This window comes from Physella acuta, unplaced genomic scaffold, assembly GCF_028476545.2.
Source record: "Physella acuta isolate Inbredline_101_S28 unplaced genomic scaffold, ASM2847654v3 ptg000074l, whole genome shotgun sequence".
Taxonomy (NCBI): Eukaryota; Metazoa; Mollusca; class Gastropoda; family Physidae; genus Physella; species Physella acuta.
In genome coordinates, this window is record NW_026731594.1 from 561,787 (window position 1) to 580,000 (window position 18,214).

Below are 18,214 nucleotides of genomic sequence, written 5' to 3' on the forward strand. Positions count from 1 at the left end.
ACGATTGCGGTCTCGCAACGTTCATCCGAGAGCGATCAAACTTTAGGGACTGATTAGAACACTTCAGGGAAGGGTTTTTTAAAAAAAAAACTTTAAAATTCGCAGGGCGGCGCCACGGTATGGTGGGATTTTTCTCAATATACGGTATAAAAAATAAAAGATTATTGCGGTTCGACGCAATTTATCCCGGTGCCATAATACTTTAGGGAGTTGAAGAATACTCCCGAGAAGGTTTCTGGGGTGGGAGGGGGGAATACGGGTATGTGGGTGGTGGGGGCGGGGGATTTAATTTTGCATGGGCAACCCCCCCCCCCCCCCCCCCCGGCATGAGTTGATTTGGCGCCCTGGTCTTTCCCGTGAGCGCTATGGTGAATCCGTTCCGTCTAAACAGTGTAATAGACAATGGATAGGATGGGGCGTTACAAACGCTTACTAAATTGATTCAGGCGTGTCCTCTGGCGCCCTGGTAGGGTGCAATTAGGCTGCAAATAAAATTGTCTGTTTCGGCCCAAAAGGCTCTTATGGGCCGCTGAGGGCCATGTAATACGTTTTATTTTAATAATAAAAATTAACCACGGTTAAATTATTAACTGGGATGGTTCTTTTTGTCCGTAAAAAATCCAAACAGTTTCGTCACTTTGCGAATGATGCAATTAGCTCCTATTTTTAGATAATCCAAACAGAAATTGAGGTCGATCATCTAAGAATAGTCCATTACTAACGCTAACATATTGCATCAGTCTCATTGATATTTAAAACGCGTCAAATATTTTTGTGGGTGTGTGTCGGACCACATTTTTGTTTGTTTGTTTTTACTTTCTCGTATATACGAAGTATAGAGAAAGTATTGTAATCGTGCACAAAAATCACTTGAAATTTTAACAATTTTCACCGTATTACACCTCAGTCCTTCATCACATCCGAAGTTTAGAGGACTTATTTTAATCGGGCAAAAATTATCAATCCAGATTTATCAAAACTAAGAGGTTTTATGCGTAATCCAGTCTGAAAAACCGGGCTTTGCAATTCTGTCCGTATGTCTGTGTGTGTGTGTGTCTGTGTGTCTGTCCGTGTGTAAACACGATAACTTGAGTACCGTTACAGCTAGGTTGATGAAATTTCATATATAAGTATTTTATCGAAATCGTAGATCCGTATCAACTTTTGAGCGATTTCCGCTAACCGGAAGTGGTACTTTTTCTACTTTGAATTTTTCAAAAGCCTATAACTTGAGTACTATTTCAGATAGATAAATGAAATTTCACATGCAAGTAAAACATCTAATTGTCTACCTTCTGTTACATTTTGAGTAATTTCCGTTGACCGGAAGTAGTAATTTACGCTACTTCCGATTTCTCAAAAAACTAATGTAAATTTTAAAAGTACTAATAATATTGCGCACTATTATGCGCTTTTTATTAGGCGTTCACTTGGTGTGCAATTAATTTGTCTACGAGTTTTTATTCTATTTTAAAAACTTTAAGTATTTAAAATGGATTAAAAATCATGTCTATAGACCGAGTTCCCATCCCCTGTTATTTTATGTAAGAATATTCGAGAAAGTTTAGGGGAGATCACTCCCGGTTTATTTATGTTTCTTTTTTTTTTTTATTTCTTTTGGATGTAGCGAGATTTTAGTTTTTTTTCTTTCCCCCAATTTTTGCCAGCTGGTCCGCAATCTCGTTTCCTTGTATCTGGAAGTGGCACGGGATCCATTGTAGCACAATCATGCTGCAGGTATTTTTTAGCCTTTCAAGTGCTGTCCTGATTGATTGAGTATAGGACTCTGGATTTTTTAAGGAGTGCAGGACAGCTTTGGCACCTGTAAGAAAGGCTATCTGACTATAATCGATTAAATGATAAAATCTTATGAATGAAACATACTTTTTTACACAGTGTCGTAGGCGGGGGGGGGGGGGGTAGACCCTCTTTATATATAAAGTGGGACTTAGCACTTCAAATCTACCAAGAGAGGCTCTAGAGAGTTAGCTACTGAGGAAGATCTTAAGATCATTGAACAAGAAATGGAGGGTGCCATAAATGCAACGACATCCTCAGCTAACACATCTCCTGCCGTGACGCAACGTCCAGACCAGCTGCGTGACAATACTAAGGCGAACAGATTATGTGTAGTTTGTGAAAAATATTGAAGTTTGACCACTTCTTGTGGTTCCTGTGGCAACAATGTCTATGAAATATACGGAATAGCCAATGAAGCAGACGAAGGGTATGGAGGGAACAGTACTCGCAGAATATGTCACAATAAACAAGAAACCATGGACAGCAGATCAGCAGCTCATACTACCTTGCAAACTCAAGGTGCTAAGTTGCTAACAAAATTTAAACAAGCTGAAGTGAAAGATACTGGTAGCATCAGTATTCCAGATGTTGACAGAGGTCGCGGTGATCCCCGAGGCGTCATTGCAGTTGGTATGAGCGTCGAGGGCGGTTTCTACAAGCTAGGAACGGAACATAATGTATTTTAAACAACTATAAGCTAGAAGTGAGTTTTCAATTCTTCACGAAAAATTGCTCACATTGTCACCCGTTGGCACTGAGGAAAATCACGACAAACCATCGCATCTTCACAATCACTGACCTGCGGCCAAGACTACATTTACTGCAATTGCACAACCTAGTGCAAACCATATCGCTGCAAGTGTAAAAATAACAATGTAATTCCAAATAATAATAAAAAAAAACTTAATTTTTATGATTCTTACGGTATAAAAAAAAAAAAAATCTGCTCATGATATTCTAATTCGGACTTTGTCCCTAGCCAGATGATATTCTAATTCGGAGTGGTCGGTCCACCATGGCCAGTCCGCGGATTGGCCGGCCAAAGGCCGAAATGAAGTAAAGTTTTGGACTTTGGCCGGTCAAAGGGAGGCAATGTTGGCCAATGCGCGCATTGGCCGACTTCGGGCTTTGACCTTAACATATACATATATAATGCTGGGAAAAATTTGACCACACCCCCCCCCCCACATCAGATGATCCTAGTTAAGCCACTGTTTTTACAGCAAACCGTTTGAAACGTATTATGATATATACAGTTTACGTGAACTCATGTTTACTTTCTCGTATATACAGGGTATAGAGAAAGTATTGTAATCGTGCAACCGGGAGTGATCTTCCCTAAACTTTCTCGAATATTCTGATATAAAACAACAGGGGATGGGAACTCCATTTCAAATTCTTATGTGGGATGGCTACTCGGGCTATAAACATGATTTCGAATTACTTTAACGTTTTAAAATAGAATAGAATCTCGTAGGAAAAAGAATTGCGCACCAAGCGAACGCTTGTGTGTGTGTCTGTAAACACGAAAAGTTGAGTAGATGATGAAATTTATATATAAGTATTATTTCAAATTTATAGTTGTGTATCAACGTTTCAACGATTTCCGTTAAGCGGAAGTGGAACTTATTCTACTTTCTTCTTTTTTTAAGGCTATATCTTAAGTACTGTTTCAGATAGATGAAAGAAAATTTATGTACAAGTAAAAGATCTTTATTTCTAACCTTAGTCAAATTTTGATCAATTTCCGTTTGAACGGAAGTGGTAATTTACGCTGTATTTTTAACCGACTCTAGATAAAAATCGTTAATATTATTTCCGTTAAAAGCAGTTAAAGGCATTCGCCGTAGAGGTGTGGGGGGAGGTTAGTGGGGGGGGGGGGGGGGTTACTTTAACTCAACGTTGCAAAAATGAATGATGTAAACAGTTTGATTGAGAATCGTAATAACTTATATGTTAAGCCTTGTATGAGGGGTGGGTTAAAAAATTAAAGACATAAAAAAAATATGTGAATACATATACACATGCGTATATATAAATAAATAAATAAATAAATAAATATATATATATATATATATATATATATATATATATATATATATATATATATATATATATATATACAGCTAAGTGGTCGGGTGTCCTATATGTGCTTCCCTGCGCGGTAGGCGCTTCGAATTTGGCAGGCTTCTGCTTTGTGGCAATAGAACACGAAGACCGGTACCAGGTGGCCGCAAAGTCTACGAAGAGAGGGTCAAAACTGACCTAGACTGTCCTGCGCCTGATATGAGCTATCTTACGAAAAAATACTATGCCGAACGACCACCCTTGATATGTTGTGAGTTCTTAGACCGACCCTGGAGGGTAACATAAAACATTATTTCTGTCGTAAAAACCCCTTTGTCGATAGATTTGTCCAGATCTTATATAAACGGTTGTGAAATGTAACCAAAGACTACATCATTTGGTATATGTACAGAAGAGGCAACTTGTTTAAGTAATAATTTTTAACATAATTTTTTTTTATAAAAGATACATACTTTTAAGGAAACCTTTGCAGTTCTAATAAACTTGCGAGTAATAAGTTTGCGAATTCTCATCAATTGCCTGCATGACTTAAAATAATTCAAAGTGTTTAAATTTGGGCCGTAAGAACTTCACATAAATGCCAATCACCAATTCATTAATTATTCAAATTCTCAAAAGTCTTTTGAAAACTTAAGCGAAGCTGGACAGTGTGCCTAGTATATATATATATATATATATATATATATATATATATATATATATATATATATATATATATATATATAATTTTTTACGGAGGGGGGGGGGACACCATTAAGTGACGCAGCGGGTAACACCTGACCTCGCTACGCCACTGAGTCTAAGCTATACCATACACGAGATTAGGCTATCTCACCTGACCGATTTTATCTGACTAGTCTTACTAAGGAACAGACTAGCTTCTCTTAACAGACCAGATTCTCGCAACAGACCAGCCTCTATCAACAGACCGGTCTGTCCTTTCAAGATTTCAATGCGACACACACTGCAAACTAACCCTGATGCTATAAACTAGTATCCCTTTAAAATCTAATAGCAGATAGTTGGCAAAATATAAACTTGGGTCGCAACATTAAGATCCCATCACTGGACCCTGACCATTCGTACAAGAAGAGAACAAAGATTATAGTTGTCAAAATATGTGCATCTACAAGTACGTCGTATATATATATATATATAATATATATATATATATATATATATATATATATATATATATATATATATATATATATATATATATATACATATATATATATATATATATATACATATACATATATATATATATATATATATATATATATATATATATATATATATATATATATATATATATATATATATATGCATTTTTATAAAACTTTGTCCAATTTTTAAACATTTTACCCACTTTAATTTTTCTCATGAGACTTTAAAAAAAAACTGAAAACCTAAATTTTTTTAAAATTTGGTTCCATTTTGCTTTGTTACTCATTTATACTTTCTCGTATAAACGAAGTATAGAGAAAGTCTTGTACTCGTGCAGAAAAATCGAGATTTTTACGCTATACTGATACGTAAAAACACAATTTTTCAATCTTGTCCGTATGTCTGTGTGTATGTGTGTCTGTGTGTTTGTCTGTGTGTTTGTAAACACGATAACTTGAGTATCCTTATAGCTTGGTTGATGATATTTCATATATATGTATTTTATCAAAATCGTAGATCCTGATCAACTTTTGAGCGATTTCCGATAACCGCAAGTGGTACTTTTTCTACTTTGAATTTTTCAAAATCCTATAACTTGAGTACTATTGCAGATAGATAAATAAAATGTAAGTAAAAGATCTAATTCTCTGCCCTCTTTCACATTTTGAGTAATTTCCGCTTACCGGAAATAGCAATTTACGCTATTTCCGATTTCACAAAAACCTATTGTAAATTTATAAAGTACTAATAATATTGCGCACTATTATGCACATTTCATTTGGAGTTCACTTGGTGTACAATTCTTTTTTCTACGAGATTTTTTTCTATTTTAAAAACTTTAAGAATTTAAAATGGAGTTCCGAGACCCTGTTGTTTTATATAAGAATATTCGAGAAAGTTTAGGGCAGATCACTCCCGGTTTATTAAAGATATGTAAACCATAAGTAAGTAGTTGTTGATTAAAGCCATACCTAAATATCTCTACTAAACATTAACTCGTAATGTTGAATAAATTGAAATGATAAAAATATGAGCACAAAATTATATTCTAGCTATTATCAGGTGTTTATGATGAATTAAGATTACGTTCCTTGGACAAAACGAAAGGACGTAGCTGAGACCGAAATTCTCAGTTCAAAACGGCTAAGTCTTCGATCGCTCAGATATACGGTTTGGCTGCGAGAGTTTTAGCCCGAGCAAACCGGCAATCTTTTAAAACCTGCTATGATTTTGTAAATATTAACAAAACTCATTTTAAAACGCAACACTGTAGTCGGAAGAGAGTTTCTCCGCACATATACATAAATGATTTTTAATTAGAGACAATTAAAGTGACCCATGCTTTTCTTTATAGTTATTTCAATATTTGCATATTATCATAAAAGTGTTTTTAAACCGTTTTTTTATGAAAAAAGTTTCACTACTGGTCTGAATTTGTTATTTTGTTGATAACATTTAATTTTTTCTTCTAGCAAAGGAATCTATCTATATATATAATTCTCTTCTGGGAGCCGTTAGAAAACAAGCTGCAAACGCGACTTGCAATCCCCTCTCTTCCTCTCTGTCGCTACCACCCCCCCCCTCACATGGTCTGGTGAGCTGTGGTTCACTCTAAATATTTACAAGCAGAGCAGGGTTTAGTGACGACTATTAGGGGCAGATAATTTAGTTTGAAACGATTTTAAACTTAGGGGGGGGGGGGGGGAGTAACTAAGTGGAGTTTACTTTAACGGAGGGGGGGGAGGAGAGGGAGTTGTCGTCCTTAACGAGCTACTTATAGTGCTTTAAAGAAACATTTTCAGTGGCAGCATTGGTACTGTCGAATTCACAAATTATAAATTACTGAAAAGTAGAAAAAAACAACTAAATACCGGCGTATGGTACGCAGCGGGTCGGCTCGTATTACTTAAAATTAAACAAGTTATTTTACGTAGGCCTATATTTCCAATATTTTTTGCATTGCATTTTATCGTATTGAAATTGGCATACAAAACTCTACTTAATTCGCTTTAAAAAATCTGTTTACTAGCTCAGTATTTCAGAAACACAGTTAGTCCGTTGTAGAGAACAATTATTAGCTGCCTCTCTTGAACATCCTTTGTCGGCTCTCATGTGTAAAAGCAGTTTACAACGGTATGGTTTGCTGATGGAGTGAAATGTAGTACTAAATTATGTTGATTCATTATTACTTAATAAATATCGATATTATTAAACTCTTTTAGTATTTATTTTATGATTTTACTTTCTCGTATACGACGTAGGCCCTATAGAGGAACTATTGTAATCGTGCAAAAAACATCGAAATCAAGACTTAAATATCTGGATATTCTACAACTCCCTGAGTCGGAAAAACCTAGTTTTGCTTTCTGTCTATATGTCTCTGTGTATGTGTATGTGTGTGTGTGTGTTTGTATGTGTGTGTCTGTCTGCCTGTGAACACGATGATGTGAGTACACTTACAGCGATGTTGAAGACGTTTCATATGTAAGTATTACATACAATTTGTAGTTATATATCAACTTTTCAGTGACTAACGGTAACCGAAAGACGAATCTATTCTACTTTCGGTTGTTCAAAAGCGTATATTAAACTTGATAGACGAAATTTCATGTTTAAGTATTTATGTATAAGAATATTTGAGAAAGATTATAGGATATCACTCTAGCTTTGTTTTTAGAAATTTCAGAGAAGAATGAATCTGGAAAGTTTAAAGCGATTCGCTTCATTAAAATAGGTTCCTTATGTTAAAGCTTATTATACATGAAGTAATGGTTAATGTAACGTGTTAATACACCAAGGATCATAGAAACGCTCAGTAAAAAAAAAACTGGGTTGGCTCCAGTGACCTTTTCGTCTATAAACATATATCTACGACATTTGAAGTGTGCCTGTAAACGTGACTTCGAGACGAAAATATATTAAAATGACATCTGCTGCACATGGGTTTTATACCATTTACTTAGATGAATACATTTTATATCTAAAAGTAAAATAAAATTGTCAAAGCCGTATTTAAATTCATACAGATTTTTAAAAAAATGAAATGTGGTATTTTTAAAAAAATGCAAATTATTAAATTCTCTTACTGAACTCTTTTTTTTTTACACCAAGTGCGAATTTAAATAAGATAGTAAGTTATTTGATCTGAAGGATTTTCAACTTAAAAATGGAAACAGCTTGAAATTGACGTATTGAAAAAAAAAAATTTTCGTCTTTATATTCAAAAGTCTAAAATAAAGTATTACCTCTAATATACTGTCTACTGTAGATATAAATCTGAAAATGAAAACTGTTTATGCTTTGAGTAACTTGAGCAGGAGCAGTGGCGCAGCTACCGTAAAGTTAGCGTACGCAATGCATAGGGGACAAGGAAAATATAGGCCCTTTTCCACTCTCTTAAAAAAAAATAGAAACTTTTACATTGGAATTAAAAAAAAAAAAAATTTAAAAAAAATCTCGTTTATTTTCTACTGTGAAAATTCTTTAAAAAAACCTGTCATTTTTTCATTACAGGCAATGTCATTCAGTGGGGGATGGGGTTGGGGGTGTACAGGGCCTATCGACATTAATAACACTAAAGTCATAGTAGCATTGTCGGGCAAGCCATTGAGAGAATTAGAATATAAATTAACTTGAGCATTGACTCTTTTGTAAGACAGGCATCCAGTACTTGTAAATCTACACGCATTGCTACAAAACTCAAGTGATAGGGAAATTCTCTTCCCCTTCCCCACAAACATGTCTGTCCTCACAGAAATTCCGTCTATCCATGATTACAATTTTGCTATATTTTTATGACAGCCTTGGGCAGTGTTTTCAAAACATCCTAAATCTAAAATTTGTGATTAATTTTTTTACTAGTTTTAACCCTAATCACAATTTGTTTGTTGCTCTAATATGTCGAAGCTAAAATATTTTTGTTTGTCTGTCTGCCTGTCATTTATGCACGAAAACAAAAATGATTCAATTGCCATGAAACATTGGGAAGTCGTTTAGAATACTGACGCCATGTTCTAGGGCAGGGGTCTCCAAACTTTTGAGCCCGAGGGCCGCATTAACTATTAAATATCAACTCGGGGGCCAGAGTTTCTTCAAGGCATCTCTTTGAGGTGATGGTGCCCAGCCTCCCCCCCCCCCCCAAACGAAATATAATTTATACAGAAATATATACATATATTTCAAGTGTCCCCCTCCTCCTAAGAAAAAAGTCTGAAAAAAAAAAACTGTTGGGGGAAAACAACACTCGAGATCCAAGTTTGCTCTCAGATTATTCTTCACTTATTTCATTCTTGAAAATGTTTGTTCATACAGGAACGTTGTTCCAAAATATGAAACGTACTTTGATGCAAACATTTTAAGATCAGGAAAGTCTTCCTTGTGCAAAACTTACAAAAACCCATCCTCCCTTCTTTGAACGTGTCTCTAATGAGGTCATTTGCTTGCAATTCAATGACCTTCCGCTGCTGTTCATCTTCGCAACTGGCCACGTTTGCATCATATGGGTTTTGAAATAATCTCACCTCTTCTGCATTTGAATCCAAGTCAGAAAACCGCTACTGAAACTGCAGCTAGAGGTCTTTTATGATCTCGCATACAAATGTAGTGGTGAACTCAGTGGTTGCTTCAGCCGTAACGACCTTGCACTACTGAGAGTGGGTCAAGTTGTTGGTCTGTACTTGTTCCAAAAACAAGACAAGTCTGGATCTGAAGGCCTTTAGGTGAGCGTATAGATCAGAAACTAGAATTCCCTATCTTGTAGTTTTAGGTTCAAATAATTTAAATGACTAGTTATGTTTGCAGCAGAGACCAATTTCTATACCCACTCTTCATCAGACATTAATGGCTGTGGCTTGCCTTTACTCTCCAAGAAGTCACCTTTCTTAAATACTCTGCTCAGAATTTTTCGCAAATTAGCCATCTTACTGCTGTGAACTATGGTAAATCTTGCGATTCTGTGTTTGTATCTTTCAACGTCTCTCTGATCTATCAATGGTTGGATATACTCTCTGGTAACATAGTCATAATTCTATGTAGGGAAGTCAGCTATTGTGTTATGTTCATGTCGTCAACCACACCTCTAATGAACAAAATAAGTTGAGAGGTGGAACAGCTGTCCAGCGACTCATCCATTGCTACTGAAAAATATCGAAACTTGCTTGCATTTTTCGCTATTTTAGTCACAAAGATTTCACCAATGTCTGCAACAGTGTGGGCAATTTTATTTGCACCCAAATCTATATTTTCAAATTGTTTTGAAATTTCTATGCAAAGCTCCTCAGCCACTTCTAACAAACATTTATTCAGTGGACAAAAAGATCGCTGCGGGTCGGATGAGAGGACTTCGCGGACCGCAGTTTGGAGACCCCTGTTCTAGGGATACTGGGGCTACTATTATCGATGTCTCAATAAAATAGGGATGTTCTTCGTCAGAAGTAGTGTATTCAGTTGAGATTTTTGAGGCTCTCCATAAAGATGATGTTTTGAAACAAGTAAGTTGGCCATCTTAAGTATAGAGCAGGGGTCTCCAAACTACGGCCCGCGAGGTCCTCTCATCCGGCCCGCGGAGATCTTTTTGTTCACGGAAAAAATGTTTGTTGGAGGTGGCTGTGGAACTTTGCCCAGAAAATTGAAAAAATTTGAAAATATAGCTTTGGGTGCAAATACCATTGCCCGCCGTGTTGCAGACATTGGTGAAAACATTGTGACTCAAATAGCGAAAAATGCAAGCAAGTTTCGCCATTTTTCAATTGCAATGGATTAGTCGCTGGGCAGCTGTTCCACCTCTGTTTGTGTTCATTAGAGGTGTGGATAAAAACATGGACATAACACAAGAGCTGGCTTGCCTAAATAGCATTTGTGGCTCTGTTACCGGAGATGATATATTCAATCAGTTAAAAAGGGAATAGCTGATTATAACTTTGACTGGACTAACATAAGTGGCATTAAGAAAGGCTTGGTTGGACACGCGGATGAGAAAAAAACATTATAAAACCAATGTTCTTGCACTGTATTATTCCCCAGCAAGCTTTGTGTGCTAAATAGTGGACATTAGCAGTGTACTGAATCCTGTGTACCTCGAGTGAGTTGTCGACAGTGTTTCTTTCAGACTTTTTTATCCGGGGAGGGGGAGGAAGGAACTTGAAATTTGTATATATTTCTATATAAATTATATTTCGTCGGGGGGGGGGGGGGCTCCGCCATATCGAAGAGGTGCCTGGAAGAAACTCTGGCCCCCGAACTGATATATGATAGTTAATGCGGCCCTCGGGCTGAAAAGTTTGGAGACCCCTGGTATAGAGCATACAGAAGCAGCTGAAATTGACATTTGGGTATTATTGAGGAGGAGAAGGGAGGAGGAGGGACCTGTTGATAGTTTTGACCACCTGTTGATTTTTTAACCCGTTGACCACTTGACCACTTGTTGATCAGTAGCTGCTTGTTTTAACCAGTTGACCATTTGTTTTACATTGTTTTATTTGACAAGCTGACCACTCGTTGACCAGCTGACCAGTTGTTTTTCTTTTTTTAACGGTTATCATTGAGGAGGAGGAGATGATTGTTTTTTCCAGTTGTTGCCCAGTTGTTTTACATTGTTGTATTAATGGTTAAAATAATAATTTTATACATGTGTTGTCCAGTTAACCAGCTGACCAGTTGTTGACCAGATGATCAATTTACCGGTTGTTGACCAGTTGACCAATGTTTCTTTGACTTGGACGACAGCCCCTTTTAACAGTATATAATAAAATGTGATGCGGGTGAAACTCCGGGGAGGTGGGGGATATGGTACCAGGTAGTGCCCTCTTCTCTTTCTGTGAGCTCATTGTATGACGCGACTTGCGTGTGCCAATTTTCTACCCCGACCCACGCGCCTTTACAATCGATTTTTTTAAAGTCATGTTTTAACACATTGGCCGTATGAAATCTTTGTTTAATATGACTGGTGGATGTAGAATTCTACTCCTCTTAATATAAAGTGATACATCACGTACCAACAGCCGAGCGATTCCTACTTGCTTATTGGGAACTTGTACGTTTATTTACTCTCTCTTTCTCTCTCTCTCACACACACAACTGAAATTACATCAAAAGACTTATTATATTTTATTAATTTATTTAAACTTTCTGCAAGTCATCAAAGGCTTTTGAAATATTATTCTGCAAGGGTAATCGTCGTTCAAAACATAAGCGAGACATACTAATACCAGAATTATTTGGAAAATTAAAATTTGCACCATCCTTTAGATTTCTAAGATTTAAAGTGTTTTTGTTCATGAATTGACTGACGATCGCCACTTTAAAACCACTGTCGTTCGTCGTTTGTATTTCCGTCACTTTATTATCTTCACTAGACATCCTGAAAGCGCTGAAATAACGGTTTATAATTAGTCCCAATAATTGGAAGTGTTAAACGTGATATAATTCGATCGTTAATGTATTGTCGAACCGTTGACGCTGAAAACGGTTGTAGGATAACTTTTAAGCTTGCTTCCCGAGCTATCGGACAATGAAAAAAAGTGGTCACACTACTTCGCCAAGGCTATAATTAATATTATTTTTATTTTTAAAGTCGGATTTTACCAACTACAATATGAAAGGGGAAATGATTCTTGTTGTACGAGTTAAACTCTATTGTCTAGCAAATCTACATTTTTAAGTGGTAAAGGAGCAGCTGTTCATCTGTTTACTCCTGAATACCATCGTTACCAATTATTTTATGTAGGGATGTTATGGTGACACCCTTAATACTGCCGTCGTCCCTGTTCCGTGCAACCATCCAAGTTAAATGGCTGGTACCTGAATAATGCTGGACATAAGCTCTAATCTATCTCCAACATACATAGTTGATGTCACACATCAACAACATCAAGACCTAATGTCAGACATGACCAACAACCAGGTTGGGTAGAATTTACATTACAGTTGGAAATATTTCAAAGTTGGGTGTGGGGCTTTTTTTGGGTGTCTGTAAATAAACAGGCCAGTCCTGTGTCCTTTGCCCAAGAGGTAAAGGGAAAACATTTAGCTAATGTGTTCAGACAGAAGTCAGAGCTAAAGAAGATGCAAACCTCTCCACTTTATACTTTTACAAAACAGCTCCTGACTCAAACATACTGCTGGTCGTTAACATCAGACACTAGCCGTAAGTCAACCATTACAACAACCCATCTCGATGATAACCCACGACATATCAATATACGGACAGTTAATGTACAGTGATGACCACACTTGGATCGCTCGGATGGGAAAATTGTCGAGTCTTTTGGTCGTGTGTTGTGTGTGTATGTTTGTGTGTGTGTGTGTGTGCGTATGTGTGTGTGATTGTGTTGTGTTGTGTATGTGAGTTGAGGGTGTGATATTTAATTTGAATGTGATAGCGCTGTAGATGATAAGTAGGCCTATGCCTGAAGATTGTCACTTACTTTTTTTTTCTGAATTAGGCGGTTTTTGTGTAATATAAATGAATCTCATTTAAAGTTTGAGATGGTTTTTTAAAAAAAGATATGTTAAAGTTCAAGTAAATTTTCTGAAAACATGGTATCTTTTAATACTCGTTCAATAGTAGTGGATTATGTCAAACACCGAGTAGCGAAGGAAGGTTTTCAGAGGGAAAATGATGGCCGACAAAGTAGTGTTACTCCCATTGCTGTCCAAGCGGCAATGCGTAGTCTTGGTGATGAATTTGAGGAACGATTTAGAAATAGATTCAATGATATGATTGAATAGCATAATATTACTGATAACAACGCTTATGATACTTTTAAACAGTAGTTGATAAAATCTTCTCTAGTGGTGTTATTTGGGGCAGGTTTGTGGCGTTTTTCGGCTTCGCTGGATGCTTTGTGGTATATTGTTTCGTACATAATAAAATCCATTTGGTGGATAATGATGTTGAACGGTTTATTTCATATATCGACACTAACTTACAAGAATGGTTGACGTCTAATAATAAAAGGGTGAGAATAGTTTCATATCTCTACATACACGAATATATCTATATATACTTAATACACGTTATACCCCACTGTTGTGGTTGCAAAGACAATATTAGTTGTATCACATAGTGGCATAGAATTCAGTTTTAATGTCTTGTTTAGCATCAGTGTTTTGTCTTTGAGACTTGACCTTATGAGTGATAACATCGGGTGTGGTTGATTCAACATCAATGATTGAAACACTGCCTGAACAGTCCCTTACTTTTCTACTGCTGTCTTCCCAGTGTGGAGATTGTTGTTTAAACTATTCACGTGACATGACATTTGCTTTGAGTGGTTATTTAGTACAATGAGAACTTCCTTGTCCGGCTCTATACCGAAGAGGACTGCTTATACCTTTCTACGGGTTTGCGTAGTCTTAAGATTGGCTGACGCTGTAGTTGATAAGAATGATAAAAAGGCTTCACTTTTTGTTTGTCATCTAGGAACACAAGGGTGGAAGGGGAGGTCATTGCCCTTCTCCTCCTCCTTTTTGTTTACAACGCCGCGCGCTCCGCGAAAACGAAACGCCTCCCCTGCTAATGACGTCAAGAGGAAGAAACGAGTAGACGATATCTCGTCTGTCTGTCTGTCTGTCTGTCTGTCTGTCTGTCTGTCTGTCTGTCTGTCTGTCTGTCTGTCTGTCTGTCTGTCTGTCTGTCTGTCTGTCTGTCTGTCTGTCTGTCTGTCTGTCTGTCTGTCTGTCTGTCTGTCTGTCTGTCTGTCTGTCTGTCTGTCTGTCTGTCTGTCTGTCTGTCTGTCTGTCTGTCTGTCTGTCTGTCTGTCTGTCTGTCTGTCTGTCTGTCTGTCTGTCTGTCTGTCTGTCTGTCTGTCTGTCTGTCTGTCTGTCTGTCTGTCTGTCTGTCTGTCTGTCTGTCTGTCTGTCTGTCTGTCTGTCTGTCTGTCTGTCTGTCTGTCTGTCTGTCTGTCTGTCTGTCTGTCTGTCTGTCTGTCTGTCTGTCTGTCTGTCTGTCTGTCTGTCTGTCTGTCTGTCTGTCGGTCTGTCGGTCTGTCGGTCTGTCTGTTGGTCTGTCTGTCTGTCATACGTTTTTAACAGTACATTTAGCAGTATACAATTTAATTCCGAAAAAAACATTTCAGCAAGAAAGGTTACTATAGTCTTTAAGTGTATCAAATTCGGGCGTCCTCCGGCGCCCATACAGGGTGCTATTTCGAGAACCCGAGATTTCCCGTGTTCGCTTTTGCGCCTACGTTCGTTTAAGTGTGTGCAAAGATTATGAATAGGTTGGGGAACAATAGTAGTTTATTAAGTTGAATAGGCAGTCCCGCCGGCGCCCCAACATGCTGTTATTTGGCGCCCCGGGGTAGACTGTGAGATCTTTGCGTTTATTTTTGCGTTTGCGTTTTCTTTGTGTTTGGGTTTGCGTTTGGCTTTGATTTGTTTTTCGTTTGTTTTTTCGTTTGTGTTTTCTTTGTGCTTGTGTTTGTGTTTGTGTTTGTATTTGCGTTTTTGTTTTTATTTTGTGTTTTTGTTTGCGTTGTTTTCGGTTTTTGTTTTGTCTTTTGGTTTTGGTTGGTTGTTGTTAGGGTGGGCAATGCCGGGTATATGATGATTACTAAACACACATGACATATATATACATATAAATAAATAAATAAATATATATATATATATATATATATATATATATATATATATATATATATATATATATATATATATATATATATATATATATACTATCAGGCCCGTCCCGCGCGTTATATTGATCTCAGAAATAAGTCTGACGCATTAATTTAAGAGTGGGATGGAGTGGTCTAGCGTTAGAGAGCTGGACTGCTAACTCGTAAGTCTCGAGTTCGAATCCGGGTTCTTGTCAGTAGTCCGTCCCTGAGTCCACCCAACTCACGTTAGGTAAAGTAAAGGCGGCCGGGCATAGTGCTGACCACACTATCTCTTCATATGCCGAGGTCACAGAAACAAGTGAACTCTACTTCACTTGCCCCATAAACCGTCAGGTTTGAAAGGGAAACTTTACTTTTACTTTACTATTAATTTAAGAGGGTTTCAGTAATGCGTTACAAATCCTATGTTCTTAGGCGCGTAACCTTATTTTCTGTCTGTCATTACCCAGCTCCGAACAAAGCACTGACCGTCGAGATCGTACCTGTAGGATCTGAAAATTGGCCACGACGACCAATGTCGACACTGCGAAAAAACCTTAGAGTCAGTAGAGCATGTTATTGTCGAATGCCCGGGCCTGGCCCAGCATTGACGGAGCATGTAATTGAGATTTTGGACGTTGACAAGAACTTATATAAAATCTGAGTCTAATGAAGGGCGTGTGCACTTTTGTAAGAGAAGCTGTTGCCCCCTCCCCCCTTTGCGTTATAAGCGTGCTAGCCTGGTCACCCGAAAACTTCTACTCGGCGGAGAGTAGAACGTTGACTATAGCTAGAACTCACCTACCGAAGATTAAAAAGCAACCGTCCAGAATATCCAACGTCTAACCTTCTGAATAAGGCCCTCGCATTTCAGTTTCACGAATTTTTCCAATTTGCCTTCTTGCTTGTCTCTTTTCCTACTTACCTACTTGAATTCTTGTCTGTTTGCTTGCCTGCTTGCTTGCTTGCCTGCTTGCTTATTTAATGTTTGAACAAAAGTCAATATGTAGTTACTACATTTTATTGCAGTATTCTCTAATAATTTAAACGATTTCTTGTACTAGATGTGGTACTCTATTACTGATTGAAATTTAACGAAAAAATAATTTCTTCACCAAAAGTTATCGTTCATGAGGTTTAAGCTCATGTAGTTTAAAACAGATATCTTATTATTTTTGTAAGCAAATTCTGTATAGAAAAAACATTTTTTTACTGAAAAAAAACGAACTTGTTGATGATAATCTTTTGTAAATCTATTACATTTCGAATCAGTTTTAATATTAACGAATGGTATTTCATCCATTCTTACCTATTCTACGCATTATTTCCAACAACTCTAAAAGCTAAATTCCAAAATCGAAATTCCGAAAAACGCTGACAAATTCTGTACATTTTTCTGAAATGTAATAACATGTGGTTTTTTTTTAGAAAAGCGAAATACAAATCGATATATCAACATAAAGGTTTAATCTTTTGATCTCTTATCATAATAGCGTATAACGTATTATAATGTTAAGAGGCTTAAGTTTAGATTCTATAAAAGAGAGTTTATTCAGACTGAGAGTAGTTTAGTTTGATGCAAACTTTCCAAGTGAGACTGCATTAGATTTCAACAATTTCTGCCATCATATTTGTCGCACGACGTTTTATAAGTAAGTATTTTATAATATACTAGCGTACCCGCCCCCCCCCCCCCCCACGCGCGTCGCCGAGGGGATTGAAGATGAAATATATAAGAAGAATTTCACCAACGTGTTATTAATCATATGTTCTTAGACGCGTGACCTTCTTTTCTAAAAATGAGTTATTTAAATGTAAACAATGCCTGCGCTTTGATCATAAATATCAGGACACGGGTTTACCTACAATACCGCATGAAAACCTTGAGTGTACAATTATCACTTACCGAAATAATATGGTAGAACACTCTTCGGTGACCGCCCATGTGTTAGAGACGTAGAGGGGCGCTCTCAGGGCCCCCACCCTCCGATTACACTACCGCATAGGCGCGGCGTACGACTCCTGGCTCCTTAAAACTAACAGGCGCCATCCTGCCAAATAGCATCCTGTTAACAATGATGCAGATTGTGTCATTCACTAAAGTGACACAAATGAACAGGATTTGTTATTTAACACGTAAACAAATTATTTGACGCGTTTTAATCATCAGTGTGACTGATGCAATATGTTAACGTTACTAATGGTCTATTATTAGATGCTCGATCTCAATTTCTGATTGGATTGTCTAAAAATAGATGCTAATTGCATCATTCGCAAAGTGACGAACCTGTTTGGAATTTTTTATGGACAAAAAAAAAACATCCCAGTTATAACCAAACCTTGGTTAATTTTTCTGATTATTAAAATAAAAAGTATTACATGGCCCTCAACGGCCAATGTGAGCTTTTGGGGGCCAAAACTGACATTTTTTTGTTGGCAGACAAATCGCACACTACCACAGCGCCCGAGAACACGCATGATATAATTTAGTAAGCGTTTATAACGGCCCATCCTATCCATTGTCTATTACACTGTTTAGACCGAACGTAGTCGCC

The 18,214-nt window shown here is 37.2% G+C and overlaps 1 protein-coding gene across 1 annotated transcript in view; it reads left to right on the forward strand.

Moving 5' to 3' along the window:
* The first annotated feature begins 17,230 nt into the window (after positions 1-17,230).
* Positions 17,231-18,214, forward strand: part of LOC131953015 (collagen alpha-1(XX) chain) — a 6,544-nt gene continuing 5,560 nt past the window's right edge. The window contains exon 1 of the mRNA XM_059315998.1: positions 17,231-17,311. The gene's annotated coding sequence lies outside the window, so the exon portion shown is untranslated. The remainder of the gene's footprint in view (positions 17,312-18,214) is intronic.